Source organism: Leptodactylus fuscus, chromosome 3, assembly GCF_031893055.1.
Source record: "Leptodactylus fuscus isolate aLepFus1 chromosome 3, aLepFus1.hap2, whole genome shotgun sequence".
Lineage (NCBI taxonomy): Eukaryota > Metazoa > Chordata > Amphibia > Anura > Leptodactylidae > Leptodactylus > Leptodactylus fuscus.
Genome location: NC_134267.1, coordinates 69880512 through 69897065, shown reverse-complemented (window position 1 = coordinate 69897065; position 16554 = coordinate 69880512). Strand labels below are relative to the sequence as shown.

At 43.6% G+C, this 16554-nt stretch overlaps 1 protein-coding gene across 1 annotated transcript in view; it reads left to right on the top strand.

Annotated features, from left to right (window-relative positions):
- SCAF8 (SR-related CTD associated factor 8) overlaps positions 1-14942 on the top strand; it is a 143130-nt gene extending 128188 nt beyond the window's left edge. Inside the window, exons 23-24 of the transcript XR_012715318.1 lie at positions 6744-6843; positions 12021-14942. The gene's annotated coding sequence lies outside the window, so the exon portion shown is untranslated. The remainder of the gene's footprint in view (positions 1-6743; positions 6844-12020) is intronic.
- Positions 14943-16554: the final 1612 nt, after the last annotated feature.

Below are 16554 nucleotides of genomic sequence, written 5' to 3'. Positions count from 1 at the left end.
TCCTGGCTCACTGACAAATGTCTTATTTGTCTCATCCTCTTTGGCACACTTATTCTAGTCATTTGTAAGTGCACCCCCTCCACCCCTCTCTAGCTTTAACCTTGATGCAGGCCACAGTGTGGAATCATAGAACTTCTCATCCTGCAGCCTGCCAGAACACGACTATAGAAGTGTAGTGTCAGGGGGACATTCCTCACCACCCACCATTGACTCTGAACAGCGAGTTGGGTCCCTTTCACAATGGGATACCTCTTGCTGTAAGTTAATGTGCCTCCATGTTGTGGCGGGAAGAAAACATGCTAAGTAAACCGTATCACCAGCGTCGCCTGTTTCACAGTCAGCCTTTCTCCTGTGCTTCAGTCGCATTCACCGTCAAGTGCATTCTGAAAAACCACCACACTCAGTTAATCCTTTGACATCTCCCAAGTGCAACCCCCGCACTGCTCTGCTGCCCTAAGGTTTGTAAGATTTTGGGCCAAGGTAACCAGAGAATCTGCCATTTTGAGCCTGCTCTACCTCTGTCATCTACACAGTATAGCCCCAGGCACCACAACAAGATAAAATAATCTTATGTGAAAAAAAATGATGACTATATATATATATATATATATATATATATATATATATATATATATATAAAAAATGTTGGCTTGTTGCCATACTTGGCATTCAGTTATGTTTCAGGCAGATATGTACCGTATTTTTCGGACTATAAGACGCACTGGACTATAAGACGCAGGTTTTAGAGGAGAAAAATGGGGGAAAAAAATTTTCAGGCAAAAAAATGGTAAAATATTTAATATATGGGAGTTGTAGTTTTAGAACAGCTGCAAGGCCACATTGACAGGTGACCCTGCAGCTGTACGGGGATGTATAGGGCGTTTTTTTTTGTGCGGCCAGGTGTACTTTTTAGATATACCATTTTGAGAAATGTTTATTGCTTAGATCACCTTTTATTTAATTCAGAGGCAAAACAGAGAGAAAAACCCGGCAGTTTAGCACTTTTTATTTTGACGTTCACTGTACATAAAGCTATTAGTAGACCGGGCATTTTCAGACACAGGGATACCTAATGTGTATGTTTCACAGTAATGTTATACTTTTATATGTATTCTAGGGAAAGGAGGTGAACTTTTAATTTTTTATTATATTTTTTTTAAGTTTTTTTTTTTTTTTTTTTTACTATTTTAATATCCCCCGCCTAGGGGGCTTGAACCTGCAATCATTTGATTGCAAGTCCCATAGACGGCAATACAAGTGTATTGCCGTCTATGGAAGATTCTATACATTACTATCGCGGAGTGTCATAGACCAGCCGCGATAGTAATATATATCTATGACAAGCCTCGGAGCCTTCATTAGGCTCCCAGCTGTCATCGGAACAGGTCGGCTCCTGCGGCCTCGCCGTGCAGGAGCCGGCCTGCATCACTAAAGGTATGGGGCCGGTGGGGGGGGGCTAACTGCCGGGACCTGTGGAGGAGGAGCGGATTTGCAGCATGGCCGCGCTACTTCCATCGCTGGTTTTCTTCAGCGGCAGTAGCGCGGCAATCTGCAGGCCCCGGCAGCTAAGACACTCCCCGGCATCCGCCGGTCTATTACAGCAGATGCCGGGGACTGTCTTAGCTGTCGGGGCCTGCAGATTGCTGCGCTACTGCCGCTGAAGAAAACCAGAGGTGGCAGTAGCGCGGCCATGCTGCAAACCCACATTCAGACTATAAGACACACCCTCATTTTCCTCCGAAATTTTGGGGAAAAAAAGTGCGTCTTATAGTCCGAAAAATACGGTAAATAATTATAATATATGGTGTGGTCCGATTAGACACTGCCACAAGAGGATGTAAAGTACTTGCCCCGCAAAAGGGCTCGAAGAGGCTACTTTTCAGTAGTGTAGCTCCTGGTAAGAAATTGTTAACTGCTAGAAATGCCTCCACAATTCACTCAAAGACATTTTGTCCAGTTGACTTTGAGAACATATGACCCAAGCTCCTGGGGTATAACAGAGAATACCTTTTCTCTTTACACCACACACGCCAAACAGGTTCTTGAAAAATGAATCTTCAGTTGTTGATATATCACATATTGCCAATAGCTTATATACATATATTCGCCCACAGTATGCTAAAAAGTCCATCCATACATTATAAATTCCTCTAGGAGATACATCATCTGTGGGCAAATGTGCTGCGAGATACCTGCGCCTGTTTGCTTTTATCCCAAACCTTATGTCATTGCCTATCCAGGCCAGAAGCAACCTAACAGATTGTAGAGCCTCCTTTCAATTGTAGGTTTCCCTAATAATCCTATCCTTTCACTCTAATATTGTAATTCCATATATACATCATCATTACATTCACACATACGTCGTTTCATTCCATTCCAATGTTTTTTTGTCAATGGATGTAATATCAGGCGACTTTTTTTCTCTAATTTATATTTTTTGACATTGGTAATGCAATATACAAAGTACTGAAAATACCAAAGAACCTTACATTATATAGATAATCAGCAGATGCTTTTTCCTCACCAGCAATATCAGCTTTTAGCCTTTAGATGTCGCTGTTTCTAACGTTGTTTGATAAAAACTGTGAAATTTGTGGGCTTCACTCCATAGACATACAGTATTTCACACCCACATATAGCGCCTTGCATAAGCACAGAATACAAAAATCTGTAAAGATGTTTTTAATAACAGTATTAACATTTTCTAATGAGCAAAAAAATACTATAAAGAGCTTCAAAATGACACCTAGTAGCGAAGTGCTGTGCTTGTACACATTGAACATCTAAAGGAACAATATCATAAAAATCTAATGTTTGAGGCATACTATATACTCTACCCTATATAGGAAAGTAGTGTCAGGCGTCACATGATGTTCATTTGATGGAAATGCTAGGACATAAACCATAAACATCCCTTAGGAGAAACCTTGGAGAACTGCAGATGTAACATGTAGGGGAATTATTACATGATAAAACAACATGTTTAGCTTCAAAGCCATGAACAGAGCAATGAAAATTGCATTTTACCTCCTGTAACCTGTTAACTGTATGAAATAAGAAATCAGACAGAAATGGAATGAAATCCTGTAAACCAGGACTTAACATAGTACCTGCCGTGTACTTATCAAGGTCTTAGCAGTTTGCATAGCACAAATATCCCTTTACTGACACAGCAGGAGCTTTTTCTGAAAATATATCCCGGGAAGGCTGGAATACTTCTAGCCAGCCAGCAGAGGAGTTGGTGCTTATGGGAGGTGAGATTGAAAAGAATAATTTGCTTCTCCTGGCACATGCGTGGGCACCGCACTCCACACTGTGTTCTGACTCATGTACGACGCAATCTCCATTTTCTTTCTTTGACACTTTACTGTATAATCATTTACTTCTAAATGACTAGTTTTATAAATATCCTCGCTCCTAATATGGCCATGTGACGAAAGAGGCTTTTCATCTCCTGCTGTTATTTATAGGCTAGTTTGTTCCTTTCTTATAAATGTAGTGAGCATCTCTTAACTAGGATTATTTTTGCAGTCATGAGTCTGAATGCACTGTATTTATGGCGAGTATGTCTTTAACCGAGCTGATTTAAAGGGATATTCTAATCATATCCACTGTATAAGTCTAAAAAGTGAGAAAACATGTAAGTGGCACTACTACTTATGTTAAGCCATAGTTCACATTAACTGTCCAATAGACGCATGAAATATGTCAGGAGATTTCCAGCTTAGATACTTCTTGCAGGGTGGTGCTCAACATCCCATAAATGAAAAACAATAGATATATGGCAAGAAAAGAAAGAACAAACGGGGGGCACTCACCCAAGTTTAGTATCTTCGTCCTTTATTCGGTACTTGAATAAAAAAATTCAGGGAGGGAGAACATGGGCGCTTTCTCAAGCCTCACGTGTCAAAGCTAAATGAACAACACAGGCTTTTTAAAGCATATCTGCACACTCACTCAAAAATCACATTAGCAGTTTACACCCGGATTAGAGCAGTGGAGCGCCAATCAAGGAAAGATGTTCAACTATAGAATACGCCCCTATATCATTTGACTCCTCCCTTTGAAAAACTGGGACCAGAAGGAAAACCATATGGTTCGCTCTTCAACCAATCAGGTCAGCCACTACCATTATACAAGAAAAGGAGTGTCCTTTTTGATTTTCATCCAATTGAAAGAACAGCTACGCACATGCTCATTTTCTATATGAACTTGCCGAAAAGATGAACTGAAAACACCCTCAGATCTAAAGGGTAACAGAATATATTTTACTAACCAATAAAGAAATGGACTGTGAACTTTATACTTTATATATTATTTTCTAAGATGGAGAACAACTACTGTATATGAATTTGTGTGTTACTGCAGTTCTCTTAATGTTAAACAACAGCTAGATATCAATTGATTATATAAATAGTTCTCTTATTATTTTCTTAAAAAGATCAAGGCAAATATATCTTATATAGGAAAAAATCTTTTTTCTAGAAGATACGCATCAGTGTTTTATAAGGTGTTAACAAACAATCCGGTAATTCTATAAAGACTATATATATACTAGCAGTACCCGTGACTTCGTCTGCGGCAGCGTTTCCGTTTTGCACGACCCACCTGCAGCGCAGGCCCGAGCCCCCCCATTGCGTCCCCTTTCCAACCCCCCCCCCCGACCTCTTTCCACCCCCCCCAGCAACCCCGAGCCCCCTCATTGCATCCCCTCTCCAAACCCCCCCATCCCCCTTTCCACCACCCATCGCAACCCCGAGCCCCCCCATTGCATCCCCTTTCCAAACCCCCCACATTGCGTCCCCTTTAAACCCCCCCCCCCCGACCCACTTTCCGCCACCACCCGCAACAATCGGCCCCCTCGACACCCCCACCACCCCCGGGCCCCCTTTCCACCACCCCTCCTCCACGACCCCGGCCCCCTTTTCACCAATAATAACAATAATAATAATATTATCCCTACGTACCGAGAAGCTTTGTACAGATTTCAGCAATAGACAAATAAAAAAAGAGAGTAGATTTCACAGAAAGGAACCAAAATTTGTTAATAAATTATATTGGAATACTTAAGGATACTTAAAAGGGTTTGCCCAGGATAAACTAAGAATTAACCCATAAAATAAACCCCCTCCTCCTGCCTAACTTCTAATTTATTTTAAATTAACAAAATTATAGAATTACCCATATCCCTGGAGTGGTCATGTGACCGCCTCAGGGACATTTTCTGATAATCTGGTGGCATTCCGTTTCACTACTTCCAAAACAAAACGTCACTAGAGATGAGCGAATAGTATTCGTCAAATACCTCGCTCCCATAGGAATGCGTGTAAGCGGCCAAACACCAAGGGGTTAAGCGCAGTGAATATTTTATGCAATTAACCCCTTGGTGTTCGGCCGCTTACACGCATTCCTATGGGAGTGAGGTATTCGACGAATACTATTCTCTCAACACTAAACGTCACTATTACTCCCCCATCCCCATCAATACTTACCAAGCCTTCCTGTGTCCAGGACAGCTCCTCCCCTCTTCCTCTCTGCTAGTAGTGGGCGGGATAGCTTAGCTAGGGAGACAGGGAGAGGGGGGGGGGTGGCTGAGTGAGAGGGAACTAGTGTGAAAGATACCAAAGAAGCTGCACAGCAGGGAGTTACAACACGTAAACAAATGCAGAGAATGCAGCTATCAGAGACACCCAGAAATTACTCAAAAACACTGCTAAAGGTATATGGGTGTACTTGTAGCTCCCAGTTACTAGCAGTGATTGACTTCAAGTATTGAAGGGACTTGGTTGATGAAAGCGTTCCAACACTAGCTTTGCTCCAGATATTCACCATATCTCCACCAGCAAGGGTATGTTCACTGAGTCTTTTGGCAGCGGACAAAACCTGCTTCAGGAATTAGGAAACATTTTTTTGACGCAGTTTTTTTTATATGAGGCATTTTTGGGGGCATTTTTTGAGGCGTTTTTAGTTTTCAGAGTTTTTTTTTTAATGTAGCACAGTGTTTGAACCTGGAAAATTCTGGAAAAACGCTAGTGGTTGTTGAAGTGGATTTTGCAAAAACCGTGCCAGAAAAAAAATGTTGCGGTTTTTCCTCCTCCCACTGACTTCAATGGGTTTTTCCAGGCAGAATCCGTCTGAAGATAGGTCATGTTGCTTTTTATTTTCTGCTAGCTGAAAAAAAAATTGCTAGTGTAAAAAAAATAAAAAATATAGCGGCTTGAAATGAATGAGAGTTGTTTTTGCAGGCGTTTTTCCGCGGAGGAAAACTCTGATCTTTCTGTTCAAAGCAGTACGGGAAGAACCGCAATGTGTTCACGCCTCAGTTGTTCCCGCAGCACTTTAGCTGGTGCAGTGCACCAGCTTTCAGTCACAGCTACCCGGTTTTTGGATCGGAACCTGAGGCAGCCTCCACCTCAGGTTCCGATCCAAAGAACCCCATATGAACTTCCCCTCAGGCTGAGTTCACACGGAGTTTTTTGGTCAGGAATCCGCCTCAAAATCAGCCTCCAAAAAAAGCCTTCCAATAGAATTCTATTGGAAGGCTTTTTTTGGAGGCGGATTCCTGACCAAATTCCTGACCAAAAAACTCAGTAGGGAGATTACAAAGAAAGCAAGATTATATATAGTGTTGTGTATAGTAGAATGTTAAAAGTATAACATGAAATATTTCATATCATTAATAAGCAATAATATGCACCCATAAGACTATTGCACGTATTGAAGTATTCTTTTGCTTTTTCTAGGTGACAACAGGACAGAAACTGGTCTTTAAGCTCTGACTGACTTCGTGTTTTTAGTCAGAGAATATCAATGTAATACGTCTACAGGGACATAAATTTAAAGGTTGGTATTTCCAATTTTTGAGGAGAAAAGGGAAATTAGCTATTGAACTAATGCTACTTTATAAGTTGACTGCATTTATGTAACAGAAAAACAGAGGCTTATTTTGCCAATTTATGACATCATGCACATTGTTTAAAGGGGCTATCCTTGATTTTTTTATGGCCCATCCTATCTAATCAGCAGTGATCAGGTAACTGGATCTGATTGATTGCAATGGGAGCAGGCTGCCATAATGGTACTCAGGCACTATATACTGTACAGAACTGTTTCTGGCTCCACACACTACATAGTACAGGACCAAGGCTCACTGCTAAACAACTGATCTGTGAGGGGGTCTAGTCCCTTACTGATCAGATATTAAGGGTCTATCCTAAGAAAAAAAATAAAAAAAATTGTGCTGGGTTTATAGCATTCATGTTTCCATATTCCTGCCCATGAGGTAATACCTGAAAACTGCAGCAAAACCTGCAACAAAAAAAAAAAACAGTTTTTCCGCAAGGTAAGGGTATGTTTCTACTTTCAGGTTTTCTGATGCAGTTTTTGAAGCCAAGACCAATAGTTTAGAAATAAAGACAGTATATGGTTTATGTGTTCTTTACATGTTCTCTCCTTCTTTATGATCTAAACCTGGTTTGGGCTTCAAGAATTTATTACAAAAAAAAAAAAAATTAAACATAGAAAAACTCACTTAAAGGGACCATTATCAGCCATCTGGGTTCTCCTTAGAACTACACGAACGTACTGAGCTGTAGTACGTTCATGTTAGATGAAAACCAAGATGGCCAACAGAGCGTGTGCGGTTGGCTATGCCTGAACCCGAAGTGGCAGAACTGATAGCCCATGTGCGAGATTGAGATCTCACTGAAGAATGATGATTGCTGCTGATCAGGAGAAGAGGAGGCAGAACAATCATCGGAGGGGACGTGAACACAATAGTCAGAAGGAGGGAGCGAACACACTGAAGGCTATGACATTATCTTCATTAGCACATCTGCAAAAAACTAATTTACACAAAAAAAAACACTACCAGGAAAACAGAAACAAAGGACTAGAATAGCCTTTATAAAGGCTACTCCAACATACGGTTAGTGAAAAATGTGTTTTCTGAATGGTAGAGTCCCTTTTTTAAGCCAGTGGTGAACCTAGCCTCTCTGCTGCCTGAAGCGGATGAACAAAAGACACCCCACCCCACCCCCGGACTGAATACCGTGGTGTGTTAGTGGTAACATTACAGTGAATACAATGCAGTAATATTTTGTGCAGTAATACTTACAGGAGACGTCTTCCCACATTTCTCGTCCCATCCCTTTGGACCGCCATGACCACTTCTTCTAGCTGTGACTTGACTCTCTAAAGTTTTCAACACAGACATCTTTGACTCCTCACTTCTCCACACCACTCAATCCATAATTTATATATGTCCCACATCAGCCCCTGTATCCTATATTATGCACCACAGTAGCACAATAGAGTGTAGGGCATAATAGAGGTTGCAGGGGGCCGCTGTGGACCTTTATTATGCCCCACAGTTGCACACCCAACTCTTATGCCCCATATTGGCCCACCCATAAACTAGTATTATACTCAAGGGTCTTTTCAGACCCCCAAGTATAATAATCAGAGACCCAGGGGAGGTGAGGGAACATAAACAGTTTTACTCACCTCTCCAGGATCCAATGTTGCTCCTAGCAGGCTTCGGGCCTGTATGGTGATGTCCCAGACATCACGTGGTGTAAACCAGCTCAGGATAGGGCCGCTCAGTTGCCTTTTCAGAGCGTCCCTCTCCTGCGCTAGTTTAGAAATAAATAAAATTGTCACGGCTGTCGCCCCCTCCAAAGTGCTGACTGAAGCAGCCACCTCTCCTCATTAGAGGTGTGGACCCCCATTAAGCCACTTGCAGACGACCATGGGCTACATTAGTATTCTATCCAAGTTTTACCCAGGATAGCACACTGACCCATGGGCTCATGCATATGATCTTGATTTTCACAGATCAGTATGTGGGTCTTGCAAAATATAGTGCAGGTCCAATTCTGTTCAGTGTTTGGGGCACAGACTTGCCCATAGAAGTCTACGGGAGACTAAAAACCATGGATGGCACACAGATGTACTCCATGTGTCATCCTTGTGCCGTCCGTATTTGCGGACAGCTAGGGACATCCTTAGATGTCTCCTGTGTTTTTTTTTTTTTCAGATCTGCACACTCGGATCACACACTTATGGCGCGCTGATGACACACTCTCCGTTTTTGTGGACATACAGCACTGATGCTGAAGACACGCTGATGACACGACACAGTCTGCAAAAAAGGAACATTGATCACAGTTTGCAGACAGCAAAATACACAAGGTCGTCTGCAACTAGGCCTAGGTTAACACCCCACATAGTGAGCCGCAGCCTTAAAACGATGTGGGAAAAACTGCAATGGAAATGCATTGCATTTTTTCCTCCAGCACTTTTCACAGAAAGTCTGTCAGTGTTTCCATAGGTATATTGGACATGCTGTGATTTACAAAAATGCAATGGTTGTTGAATCTGCAGCATGTCCACTGCAATGTGTGGATAGAATTAGCCAGAATCCCATCCACTCTGCAGGTACTGTAACATGCTTAAGGCTATTACCCATGTTGCGGAAAAGATGCCCTTTTTGTTGCAACTTTTGCTGGGTTTTTTTTTGGTAAACTCAGGAGTGGATTTAACAGAATTAAAAGTGGAAGTGCTTCCTTTCCATTCCCCATTCTGCTTCAAGTCACTTTTGAGTTTTGTTAAAAAACAGAGCAAACTGTGCAATCCATACACTGCAGAAAAAATGAAATGCAAAGTGCTTTAAAGGGGCTCTATCACTGGGAAAAGTCATTTTTAACTAATCAGATCTTTGCATAGCCTTTAGAAAGTCTATTCCACACCTACCTATAGTATGTAGATTGCCTCAGTGGTCTCTGAATAAGTCCGTTTTTATTCATATGCTAATGAGCTTCCAGCCAGCACAGGAAGTTTCCAGCAGCCTCCTCTCTGCTATTATGTTCTGTGTGTGTAAGGCAAACAGGAAGCTGAGTCATCATCATCATCATCAGCAGTCTCCCATAGAAAACAATAGGAGAGGTGTGCACGATCTATCGTGCACCAGTCTAATTAGCATATGAATAAAAACTGACTTATTCAGAAACCACTGAGGCAATCTACATACTATAGGTAGGTGTGGAATAGACTTTCTAAAGGCTATGCAAAGGTGTGATTAGTTAAAAATGCTTTTCCTAGTGATAGAGCCCCTTTAAGCAAGTTTCACACTAGCCTCGCACCTCTATGTTCAGGTCTGTCGGGGAACCCAAACGACAGAGAGGTGGACCACTAGAACATCAATAAAGCATGGAACCCCAAGGGGTTTTTAAACTAAAACGGCGAAGGAAAAAGGTCTTCAGTGCAGGATATGTCCTTCAGCTGAGTCTCCGGCGCAGATGTGAACGTAGCCTGAAGCTTCAGGTTTCGAACATGTCATTTTTTGATGAACATGTCAAAAATGTTTGAACAGGTTTCGAACATGTCAAAATTTGACTGCAAATTTCAGTCCATTCAGCACAGTGCAAAGGTTGATACCCTGGCTAGCCACACAGGAAAGTGCATGTGAAACCCACAGCACAAACTATTCCGTTTTGACTGTTCTTTTGCCACGGGAGGTCCACTCTTGGATTTCCACTATGGAACAATGGGCGAATTTAAAATGTGTGACATCAGCCTTTCTGCTGTAAGTATGGTACATGTCCCATTTAACCCTTCTGCCATGCTTCCAGCATATATTCATAAAGAAGAAACAACGCTCATATGAAAATGTATTATTTTTTACGGCCACCTGTATGGAGCAAATTTCTTGAGTCATGCCTGTCACAACCATGCTCTTTACTCCACAAAATTCGGGGTAGGTGTTTCATACAACTGCAATACCAATCTGGGTTTTCATCTTCTATGACTAGTAAATAGCCTGAAGCAGGGCTCCTAATTTGTTGAATATTTGTATACATACATAGATACACCTGCACTTGACAATATGCAGTTGTACATATAGCTTTATAAGTAGCTTTTGTTTGCCTATGTACTGCTGTTACTACTTACAAACTACATACGTGATTATATTAATTAAACTAGTGGTTCCCCAACTTTGTAAAGGTGGAACCCAATTTTGGCTGAGAATTTTGTGGTGATCCTCCTATACTGTCGCAATTTTAAAGGTCCTTACCTGTATTCTGCTGCAATCTCTCGTTTATTGTGCCATTTAACACTGTAATCTACCTTTTATTCTATTCTTCCATCAGGAATTGTGAGACACCATAGTGGCAAAATTTGTGGGCCCTCCCATCTCCTTGATTTAACTGAATTAAATATGCCATCTTATTATAATTCTCTGATATTTATGCACAGGACTTTACACACTAGAAAGCTAAAATATATTTGACATACCCTATATACTCGAGTATAAGCCGACTCGAGTATAAGCCGACCCCCCTAATTTTACCATAAAAACTGGGAAAACTTATTGACTCGAGTATAAGCCTAAGGGGGAAATGTAGCAGCTACTGGAAAATTTCAAAAATTAAAATGGTTTTTGGGTGCAGTAGTTGCTGGGTGCTAGGAAAGGGGGAGGGGATGTTTTGGTTGTCTGTCTGCCCCTTCCCTGAGTTTGAGGACTGTTTTTTTTTTTCCCCATGTGGAATTCAGCCTGGCTGAACATAGGGTATCTGCAGTGCTCCTATTAATCCCTTCCCGACGGAACAGGAGCTCTGCAGATACCCTACATTCAGTAGACCGGGCACTTTCAGACAAAGGTATACCTTATGTGTATGTGATTCACAGTAATTTTCTATTATATATAGTCTAGGGAAATGAGTGATTCACTATTTTATGGGAGATTATATATATTACTATTGTGGCTGGTCATAGACCCCCACCCAAAAAAAAAAAAAAAAAAAAATATATTTTTTTTTTTTGCTTGACTCGAGTATAAGCCAAGGGAGGCTTTTTCAGCACAAAAACTGTGCTTAAAAATTCGGCTTATACGCGAGTATATATGGTATCTATAATGTTATGTACTTTATTTGTAGCTGTCTAAAATATGAAAAATCTAAAGTATGTGATCTGTTTTTCCACTAATGATAACTTGCTCTTTTTTGTATCTGCTTTTAAAGTTTCCACTAGTGCTTTCTAAAGGTGAAATGCAGAGAAAGTCAGAAGACATAAACCACCTGTAAGTTCATCCAGTGTAACATTTCTGATGCTATTGGCCTCATCACTGCTTTCACAGTAGTCATTAGAGATGAGCAAAGTTCTGGAAAATTTGATTCAGCCATTTCTCCGGATTTCCCAAAAGGCAATGTGAGTTTGCAACTGGCCATTTGCACAAGTGACTCCGAGGGACTCCCTGCATCCATCTTCACTGCATACTGCTACAGTTTCTGGGTCAACTGCCTCATCCTCCTCATCTCCCTCTTGCTGTTTTGGTTGTTACTGCTTCTCCTCTCCACCTATGAGGTTAGACATTGCTTGTGCTCCAATGTCCTCCCCATCCTCCAGTTCAGCCCCCACAGGGCTCATGTGGCCGCGAGATGTTTGCGCCACATCTCCAGTCCCATGATGAGCCAGATTGAAAAGCATCTTTTCCAGGATGTCAATCAGTGGAATGATGTTGTTCATCCCATAGTCCTGGCGACTGACTAAAAGTGGCCTCCTCAAAGGGAAAAAGCAAACGGCAGGTGTCACGCATGAGCTGCCACTGGCTAAGTTAGACAGGGGAGTATGTCTGTTTGCTTATATCATCAAGAAATCATTTATGGCTTTTCTCTGTTCATATAGTTCATATGGAGGGCTGAATTCCAACGGGTGGAAACATTGCATACTAGCCTATGTTGTGGGAGTCCGTTCTGCCGCTGCAGCTCAAGGAGGTTATTCTTGGCTGTGTAGGAGTGGCTGAAGTACCATGTTTTTCCTGTTGTTGGTCACTATAGTTCTAACTAAGTTCTCTTGGAGAAAGTCAGGATTCAATTTCTTGATTGAGACAATGAAGGAGTTCCTCCCCTGTGTGATCCAGGCAAACGGGGTGTTGAACAGCATAACACTGCTGTGCCCTGCACATGTGGTATGCTAGAATAGCACTGGAGGCTGAGGTGGAGATTGCAGGACCAATGGTGCGAGAATGTGGAGGCAGAAGCTGTGTGTCACCTGTTCAAGTTGCTGTTGTGTATGGGCAGGCACCACATTAACCCAGTGGACCATAAATGACATATCATGTCCTTAACTGTAGTTTCAGCTCCACACGTCAGTGCTGCTGTGCACTTTGGCAGACATCGACAGGCTCAAGGACTGGCCCACCTTCTGTTCTACATATTTGTGCAGGGCTGGTACTGCCTTCTTGGCAAAGAAATGATGGCTTGGGATTTTCCACCTTGGCTGGGCACAAGCCATCAGTTCTCTGAAACATGCAGAGTCCACCAATTGGAAAAGGTGGGAATACAGCACCAGCAACTTGGACAGGAGCCCATTCAGCTTCTGCACTGTTGGATGAGTTCACTCAAACTGTTGTCTCTTAGATATAGATTCCCTGATAGATTGCTAATGCAATAACTGACTTGGAGAAGGAGGAGGAGCAGCAGCAGGAGCATCACGACCAGCAGATGACACACAAGACACACAGGTGGTGGAGCCTTGACTTCCTGAAATGGGGTGCATACCACTGGGTGATGCAATGGTTCCTGCAGCAGGCTGGACCACCACATTGGAATCACATCTCTCCCAGGCCAATTTATAGTGATGATGCATATGTTAACGCAGGGCTGTGGTGCCAACATTGGCACCCTGGCCACGCTTGAGCTTCTTCCCACAAGTTGAACATATGGCCATGTTCACCCTCCCTGGCACCTCCACACCGTCATAGCAGATTTTGCCCCCAACACTCTGCACTAACTGACAACTTCTGCCACTGCCTCCGTGAACCACTGCACCAGTGCTTTCCAGGCAGGTAGGCTGCTGTGAAGCGGGTGATCTACCCCAGGCATGTTTGGCTCCTAACCTCCCACTGCGGCAACCCTGCTGACTTCCCCGCTGCCTCATGTTTAAGCTGCCACCCTCTTCTCCTGATGACGATGAAGATTGTTCAGCACCTGACTCCCAATTGCGATCAGTTACATCATCATTCATTAATGTCTCCAGGTCACTGATGTCCTCCTCAAGCTAGGAGCCTGACCGATGACAACACCTGCTCCCACGCCACTCTCCTCATGTTGACTGTCCTGTAGTAGGTCTTCCTTACTGTATAGTCGCTTTGAGCCCACAGCATAGTGTACTTCTCTATCTGAGGGAACAGAAAAGAACAGAGGCAGGTTCAGGACACCTGAGGGCAGAGGGCCTGCTCCTGGCCATGCCAACTAATGGTTGTGTCTGATAAACCCCCCCCCCCCCGTGACTCTTGTCTAGGGGTGTCTGATGTGAATTCGGATGAAGTGGATAACCAAGTCAACCAGTCTACAACCGTTGGGTTACTGGTCAAGACACGACCGCTACTTGACACTCAGAGCTCAGAACTCTGTAACTGACCCCTGGTACAAAGGCCCCTTACTCTGCTGCGACCTACGCCTGAAACATTTAGGCCTTTGGCCCTCCCCTGTGCATAGCCTGCTGTTTTTCTGACACACTGTTAGATTAAAAAAAAAAAACGTAATTGCAAAGGAAATTAATACAGGCAAAAAAGCCTGTCATTTTCTACTTTGAAGAGAACGGTAAATAAGCCCCTTATTTCTTTCCCCTCTAATGAATACCTTTAAAAAAAAATCATGATAAATGCAGAGATTACTAGATTATGATTTTTTTTTTTGGCAGTACTGTACTGCAAAGTGGCCTGTAATGTTATACTTGGAACTGAATGGCAAATTCAAATGTTTCCCCATTAATAAACATTTATAAATAAGTGTTAGAATAACCGCTAACTGCAGTGATTGGTGGCTAATAGAGATGAGCGAACAGTAAAATATTCGATATTCGTTTCGAATAGCCGCTCAAAATTCGACTATTCGAACGAATATCAAACCCCATTATAGTCTATGGGGAAAAATGCTTCGTTTCAGGGGATCCCACCATTCGACTCAGGAGTCACCAAGTCCACTAGCAGCTGGCACTGCTACACCGGAGATTTAGCAGAGCTGAGTGTGCGCTGAACCCTGCTGCACACTCAGCACTGCTGCATCGGACTTCTACATCGGCCAGCACTGCTACATCAGGCCGTGCGCTAAGCTGGGCTACTCCGGAGATGCAGCCAAGCAGAGCGCACACCCAGCACTGCTACATCGGAGATGAAGCAGAGCTGGCCGTGGGCTGAGCTCGGCTACTCCGGAGTAGTCAAGCTGAGTGCACGGCCCGATGTAGCAGTGCTGGCCGATGTAGCAGTGTCTGATGTAGCAGAGCTGAGTGTGCAGCAGGGTTCAGCTGAACCTGCTGCACACTCAGCTCTGCTGCATCGGACTGCTACATCGGCCAGCACTGCTACATCGGGCCGTGCACTCAGCTCGGCTACTCCGAACGGCCAGCTCTGCTTCATCTCCGATGTAGCAGTGCTGGGCATGCGCTCTGCTCGGCTGCATCTCCGGAGTAGCCCGGCTGAGCGCACGGCCCGATATAGCAGTGCTGGCCGATGTAGCAGTCCGATGCAGCAGAGCTGAGTGTGCAGCAGGGTTCAGCTGAACCTGCTGCACAATCAGCTCTGCTGCATCTGATGTAGCAGTGCTGAGTGTGCGCTGAACCATGCTGCACACTCAGCTCTGCTGCATCTGATGTAGCAGTGCTGAGTGTGCGCTGAACCATGCTGCACACTCAGCTCTGCTGCATCTCTGTGTGTGCTGAGCTCTGCCACTTCTCCGTGTAGCAGTGCTGTGTCAGCACCACTACATATGAGATCGGACCACAATGGAAACTGCTGTGGACGGATCTTAGACTCTGCCTCCTCCAGCAGAACTAGCGTTGCTTGGCTGAATGCTGTAGTCTGTATCGCATTCAGCCAATCAACGCTGGTCAATGCATTCCTATGGGAAAAAGTCAGCTCACGCATATTACAAGCTGACAGGGATCCCGACATAATACTGTTATGTCAGTCCTGGTAGCTGCAACGGGGCTAAGGGATAGCAGTAGGGAATCTCGCCCTGCACTACTCCCACTAGCTAACCCGGTCCCTGCCTCACGGGTGTAGGTCGGCTGTTCTCAGGCTAAGCCTGACCCCGACAGCTCCTCTCTCACTGACACCGTAGGCCTAGAGGGAAGTGGGAGAAGGAATGCCCTATAAGATCTCTAGGGACTGGAGACTAAAGGGGGTCACCCCTAACGAACAAGTGAAGCTGCTACTGACAGGGACTGACAAGGGTGTGCGCTGACTAACAACACAAGCAGCACACAGGAAACATGTAGGAAAGGAATTCCCCAAACCAATATGGGAAGGAACTTTACACTAGGAAACAAACACAGGGAAACTGAGTAGAAATCAAAGGATAAGGCAATTCACTCACACAGTCAATTATACACAGAGGGAGGATTGGTGAACACAGAAGGGAAAACACACACACCAACTTGTTCACCCAAAACCTCCCAAAAACCAACCACGGAACTTCCTCTATCCAAGATAACCACCTACTCCTCCTGCTAAGGCCTAGCTCTGTAAAAGCGACACTCAGCACAGAACCATGG